Source organism: Bos taurus, chromosome 4 (assembly GCF_002263795.3).
Source record: "Bos taurus isolate L1 Dominette 01449 registration number 42190680 breed Hereford chromosome 4, ARS-UCD2.0, whole genome shotgun sequence".
Taxonomy (NCBI): domain Eukaryota; kingdom Metazoa; phylum Chordata; class Mammalia; order Artiodactyla; family Bovidae; genus Bos; species Bos taurus.
Window position 1 is genome coordinate 93,591,186 of NC_037331.1, and position 6,715 is coordinate 93,597,900.

Sequence of the window (6,715 nt, forward strand, 5' to 3'; positions counted from 1 at the left end):
CTCCCTCACCTCAGTCTGGACCCCAGCCCTCTCAGTGGCACTGAGGGCCCCGGAGAACGTCTTGCCGGCTGATTCAGAGACCTGTGACCTAGGGGGGCGCAGGGAGATGCTGAGTTCACTTCCAGCTGCGCCGCCCTCTGCCACTGCCCGGTGGTCCGGGGACCGGAGTCCCCTCCTCCTCCGCAGGGGGCAGCAGGTCTAGGTGGAGCATGGACCCTCCCTCGGCGGCTGGCGGAGTTGCTGGCCAAGCCCTCGCACCATAGTTGGCAAGTCTAGAACCACCGGATCCCATTACCTCACCAGTGTGAGTTCTACCATTGCCAAAAATGGTGGGAGGCAGGCGGCGGCGGCAGACCTGGGACCGCGCGAGCTGGGGGAGGAGATAGGGACAGTTAGCGTGGTTCACGGAGGGCTGGTGGGAGGCACCCTCCCCACGACTAGGACGAGGTCACTATGGTGTCCTTCCTGGTGGTGGCCCTGGGAGGGGAGCCAGCCTCTCCTCAGGCCCTCCCTCTCCTCAAGACCCCTGTGTACGGCAGAAGGGAGACAGCGGGGGAGGGGAGTGCAGCGATCAGGACTAGCCCAGGCCCCGAGGCTATGCCCACCCACTCTCAAGGAGATCCCACAGACAGGGCGCCCCCACTCCAGGCCACCAGCTGGTGGTTCAGCAGGAGATAGGTGTGCTAAGGAGGACAGAGGAGTTTGGGGACTGGGGCGCCTCTCTAAACCTCTGCCTGGGCTTGAAAGAAGAGACAGCTGAAGTGGCAGTGCTTTGCTATTTACCAGGCATTCCATGTCACGGTCCCATTTGATCCAGGAAGACCCCTCCCATGACAGTCCCTAGAGCTTAAAAGTCACCAGCTGGGCGCTCCACTCCACAGGTAGGAAGGTGTATTTCTGTACATAATACTCTTCCCTGTATGTGTCTGTGTTAGTGGCTCCGCTCAGTCATGTCCTACTCTTTGCGACCCCGTGGACTGTAGCCCGCCAGGCTCCTCTGTCCATGGAATTCTCCAGGCAAGAATACTGGAGTGGATAGCCATTCCCTTCTCCAGGGGGTCTTCCCAACACAGGGATTGAACCCTGGTCTCCTGCATTGCAGACAGATTCTTTACTGACTGAGCCACCAAGGAAGCAAAATACTTTTCCCTATCATCAAGCCCCAAAGATGCAAATCAGTCCATGTGTGGGGTCTCTTCCCTAAAGATGGTCAGTGAACACCTGGGCAGGGCCTTCCCCCCACGACTGGGCTCAGGTAGCTGCTGGGCCCTTGACATCACTCATATTGGCTGGTCAGTAGCAGGAATGGCCAAACCAGAACCAGCTTATCCTGTCCACACAGAATTCCTCAACCAAGGAATTCACATACACCCACACCCGCCCCACCACTCCATACACTCCTGGAGGGTTAGTGCAACCTGGTTCCCTAAGGTAGCACCTCCTCAGGCCTCCAGGTAGCTTACCCCAAGGACAGCCAGCACCTGAGTACCACATCCCCCAGATGTGGGGAGGCCCTTTCCTACAGAGCATGGAAGCCTCTTGGGTCCTCAAGTCTTCAATCAGCAGGGTGGCCCAACCTTCCATGGCTGGAAAGATCTATTTGCCCTACAGGCCCCCTGGGCAGTAAGTGGGCCCATTTCCAAACCAGAACCCCAGGCTTCTGGGCTTTGGAGACTGGTCCCATTCCACAGGGCTGGGGCCTGAGCAGGGGCAGGGAGAAAGCAGCCACTGCCACGGGGAAGAAGAGAGGTGCAAACAGAGCCAGGCCTTCCACAGATACCCCACTGGGGTGGGGTGGCTGCAGGCCGGGGGAGGGCCAGTGGGCCTGGGCATGCTTACTGGGAGAGGAACCCCCATGGAGGGAAGTCTGCTTGGTGGTGACGGTGACGGCACTGAGGCCTGTGGGGGCACCAGCACAAAGTGGGCTCTGTGTCCAGGAGTATTCCCAGGGACCAGCAACTTGGCCAGGAAGCCCCCGAGGCCCCCACCATCGTGTGTGTGTGTGTGTGTGTGTGTGTGTGTGTGTGTGTGTGTGTGTGTGTGTGTTGGGCAAGGTCAGGCCCTTTCCACCTTCATCGGCCACGCCCGCAGGCTGGTGGGCGCCTGGGGAGGGGGGCTCTTCTCTGCCTCAGACGCACCAGCCCGGCTTCTCTAGCAGCACCAGCACCACAGCCCCCACCAGCAATCAATGGAGCCAGATCACATTTCGCAGAGCCGGGCTGGGACTGGGATAATGGCGGGGATTGAATAAGCAAATGGAGTGTGGGGGAGGGGCGAGGAGTCTGGAAAATCCACTTCACACCGCCCCTCCCGGGAGCTGCCATCTCCAGCGGCCCCAGGCTCCCCTTCCCCGTCTTGCCACCCCCGGCTACCCGGACGAGGGGCCCTGCACTGGGAGGCTGACACCCGGGGAGTGGCTGCTCTTGAAAAAAACACCAAAATGGAGAGCAAAGTCCTTCCCAGAGACCTTCCCACTCCGACAAGAAAATGCTTTCAGCTGCAGCGGCAGGGACTTAAGTCAGGCTGCAGGAGTTCCTAGGGGACACAGGGCATTAGGATGGGCTAAACATCTCCCAAACTGAGAGGTGCCTGCTGAATGGGTGGAGCCCTTCTTCCTCCGGGAAACAGAGGATTCAGGCCCCGTTGTAATGGGTGGTGAGGAACAAAAGTGAGGACAGCTGGGGAGGCAAAATGGGGGCAGGCCCCCCCACCCCAAACTTAGGGAGGAGCGCTGGCTGCAGGGGTCCTATCCTGGGGTCCCCACTCTTGTGGGTGAACTCATCTCTCCAAGCCAGAAGGAGCTGGGGCCTCACTGGGACTGAAACTAACTGGGGCCTGAAGGCTTCCCCCGGGGGATCCCTGAGCTGGGCCCCCAGAGGCGGGGGCGGGGGTGGGGCACGAAGGCTGGCTGGAGGCACAGAACCAGCCCCTCCACACTCCCAACCTACAGGCTCAGCAGAGGCGCCCACCTGGGCAGGTGTGCGGGTGGGGGGAGCAGAAGCAGAGCCACAGGAAGAAGCGCAGCCCAGCTGGCCGCCACCCAGGGTCTGAGGGCCCATCGCAAAGGGCTGCCCTCCGGAAGTCCCAGGGACGCGCCATCACACCAGCGCCTTCCAGCACCCCCACCCCTGCTGGCCAGGGGTCAGCCCCTTGTCGCCGCCCCTCAGTCCAGGAGCCCTTGAGTTCTGGAGGGGAAGGGCTGCAGCAGGTCGGCCATCTTAGGCCTAGAGCAGACACAGGAGGAGGAGGGCACAGGGCGGCCAGCCCTGCGGGGGCTGGGCCATCAGAGGGGACAGCCAGCTGCAGGGCGGCAGCTGGCCCGGGCAGAAGTCCTTCCCCTCCTGTCCTGAAACCAGCAAAAACGCCACATTTCTCTTCGGGGGCTTGGAAGACCTTCTGCCTAGGGACACTATCGCCACACCCAGGAGGGACTAGGAGGGGGCTCCTCCCAGGTAGGGAACCAGCAGAGAAATGGCCTGACCCATCCAAGGTGGTCTGTAGTTCCTGGGCAGGAGGGTTTGTGAGCAGCCCATGGGATCCAGGCATCTTCCACTGACTGACCGCCTCAACCACACAACTCCCACCCCCCCATCACCACCACCACCACTTCACTTCTTGGCTCAGAAACCAAAAAGGGCTCTTACTGGTACAGTCTAAGTCCTTGCCTGAGGCTCGCCCCCTCAGGGACAAGCAGCTCCATCACGGACAGGGCCAGTGACTTCGGGTCTGACAGCTCCCGGCTGGTCAGTATCCCAGGTCAGCTGACGGAGTTCTTGCTGACCACTGTCCCCGGCTGTGTCCAGGCCTCTCAGCCTCATTCTCCGCTGTCTGGGAAACCAGGCCTATAGATTCAGAGCTGAAGTGCCTCCAAGCCCTGGGGGACAGGGGGGCGCCCACAGCACAAAACCCATCAACGAGGCTGACCCCATACACATTGTGGCTGAAGTGCCAATCAGGCCCAGCTATAGCTCACAGACTGGGCCCTTCAGCTGGGTCTTTTCTCTCCGAGCCTGCTACTCTGTGTACAACATGACTTCCTTACAGGGCTGTGATGGAGATCAATGAGGGGACTTACGTAATGTTGCCTGATACACCAGTGATGGCAAAGGTTCAAAACCAACAGCCCCAACCCAGGGAGCCACATTCCAGCATGTAGAGTGTGAAGGGGACCATTCACCTCCACCCCAGAACCTTCCAGGCACAAGGCCTGAACCACACCCCGGGACTCTAAGCTCACCAAGTACCCTGCTCACGGTGCCATCCAGACAACCCACTCCATGGCAGGCTCTCCCCTGAGGGACGACAGCTCTCCCCACCACCTCCGCACCCAGCCTAACCTCAAGGACACCCCCTTCCAGGGGCTGCCCCCCTCAGTTCCTGCAGCAGCAGGCCAGGCCCTGTGCTGCCAAGCAAGGTCCCACCCCAGGAGGGTGCTGGGAGCCAAGCCAGCACCCATGGCACCGCCTTTGCGACCCATGGTACCGCCCAGGCTGGCCCACAGATGGTGACCACCCCCCACCGCCCATGGCCATGGGCAGCCCCATCTGCTGGCCCAGCTCAGATTGCCCGGCGTCCAGCTCTGCTGTGGCCCCAGGCAGTGTAAGGCGATCCGGCTGCCCACGGGCCGCCGCGGCCCTCGCAGCAGCTGAGCCAGATGGGCCAGGGAGCCGCTGAGGAGAATGGGGACCTGGACACAAGATGCAGGGGTGGGGTGGGCGGGGGTGAACGGCTGTGGCATCCTGCTTTTCCCATATTGGCACTGCACATGATTGCTCAGAGCGGAGAGACACAAGCAAAAATGTGCTAGTGCCAAAGTCGGCCAAGCAGACGGTAGTGGTGCGGACCCGGGGGGAACCTGCTGGAGGGACATGGTACCTCAAGCATCGCCCGCTTCCGACGTCCAGGCCCACTGGAGGGGGGGTGGCGAGGGAGGGTGAGGTGCTCCTGAGACACTCGCGGATCTGTCTCTGCTCTGTTTATGGCCCTTCGGTAATTCACTGACCGAGACTGTTCACAGTGAATTCTACCAGTGCCATACACAGAACAGGAGTCACGCTCTCTGGCCTCCGACCTGCAGAGAGACTCCCGCTCCAAGGCCCAGCCTCCCACCCTCTGGTCAGCCGCCCCCTCGTTCCACCCAGCACCTTCACAAGTTCCACAAGCCATGTCTCAACCGAAGATGACCTCTGAGCTGAGGAGAGGCGCCCAGCTCCTGGCTTTGAAGAGGGGGAGGGGAGGGGGGGCGGTATCCAGATCAAGGTGTTTCCTGTCTCGGCCTGAAAGCCCTCCGAAGTCCCTCTCCTGTCCCCCAGCCCACATCCAGCTCAGCTGCCGGAGCCTCCTCTCTGCCCATCATGCCAGGCCCCAAATGAACAGTGACCAGCAGGACACCCAGGGCGCCTCTCCTGGCCTCTGAGCGGACACCAGCAGTCCCGTCCCAAGATGCCTCAGTCTCCTCCATCCCCCATTCCCAGCCTGCCCCACGGTGGCCAGAGGAGCCCCAGGGGGCCAACCAAACCGGCCACTCTCATCCCAAACCTGACCAGACTGTGAACTGTGCAAGCTGGCCATCTCTGTTGCTGGCCCGCAGCTGGGACCCAGGCAGGAAAAAGCCTGGACAGGAGGGGCGGGGGGCCAGGAGACCCAGGGCCAGGGGGCAGCATGCATGGAGCTGGAGGCATTCTCTAACAAGGGGAGCGGCTTCTGTCTGGCTCCGAGGGAACTGCAGAGGAAAGCAGGAGGCAGGGAGGCAAGGGAGGGGCTGAAAAGGTTGCATCAGTGGTTGCCAGAGCGGCTGCCTAGAGAGAAGTTGCTGTGGAGGCTCCTGCCTCTGGTGCCAGGCTCCCTGGGGAAGGTAGGGGAGGAAGGGAGTGAGGGTCGGTCCCAGAGGAGCCGGTGCTCGGGCAGAGGGCTGGGAGCTCTGCAGAATGGTAATTCTGGCCTACTCTGGGCCAGCCTGGAGCGGAGGGCAGGGCGGCCCCCTGGAAGGGTCAGAGAGAGTCGTCTGGTCCAGAAATTATGAAAACTCCTTGATGATGCTTCTCCCAGGGACCTCAGGGCTGCTGGCACCTACGCCAAATCCTCAACCAATTCTGCCCTTGTCACTTGTACCTGCTACTGCTGCTGCTAAGTCGCTTCAGTCGTGTCCGACTCTGTTCGACCCCATAGACGGCAGCCCACGAGGCTCCCCTGTCCCTGGGATTCTCCAGGCAAGAACACTGGAGTGGGTTGCCATTTCCTTCTCCAATGCAGGAAAGTGAAAAGTGAAAGTGAAGTTGCTCAGTCGTGTCAGACTCCTAGCGACCCCATGGACTGCAGCCCACCAGTCCCCTCCGTCCATGGGATTTTCCAGGCAAGAGTACTGGAGTGGGGTGCCATTGCCTTCTCCATGTCACTTGTACCTAGGGGAGCCCAAATCACCACTCTACGCTCTATGCTCCACTCTCCCCACCCCCTAGGGACTCCCCACCCTGCCAGAACACAGGCCCCTGCTGGGCTCTGGTCTTCCAGAACCAAGCCAGCCTGGTGGGAAGGAGGTTTCTGGAAGTCACTGCCTGGCAGTCTGTCTCAGTTTCCCCCATAAAACTCCAAACCTTGCAGAAGGAAAGAAGAGACGAAGGTGGAGGTGGGGGAAGGGAGTTGTTGGGAGCCTTGTTAGCCAAGACAGTGGCTCTAGGGGAGGTAGTTTCCAAGGTCTCTCCGGGTGTAACCAGCA

At 61.1% G+C, this 6,715-nt stretch overlaps 3 non-coding genes across 3 annotated transcripts; all 3 read right to left on the reverse strand.

The window, feature by feature from the left end:
- Positions 1–238: 238 nt before the first annotated feature.
- Positions 239–349, reverse strand: MIR182 (microRNA mir-182). The gene has a single exon (NR_031176.1). It is a non-coding gene; the product is annotated as a microRNA mir-182 (primary transcript).
- Positions 350–4,734: 4,385 nt separating this feature from the next.
- MIR96 (microRNA mir-96) lies at positions 4,735–4,837 on the reverse strand. Its single transcript, NR_030831.1, has one exon. It is a non-coding gene; the product is annotated as a microRNA mir-96 (primary transcript).
- Positions 4,838–4,972: 135 nt separating this feature from the next.
- Positions 4,973–5,042, reverse strand: MIR183 (microRNA mir-183). Its single transcript, NR_031177.1, has one exon. It is a non-coding gene; the product is annotated as a microRNA mir-183 (primary transcript).
- Between the last annotated feature and the right edge of the window lie 1,673 nt (positions 5,043–6,715).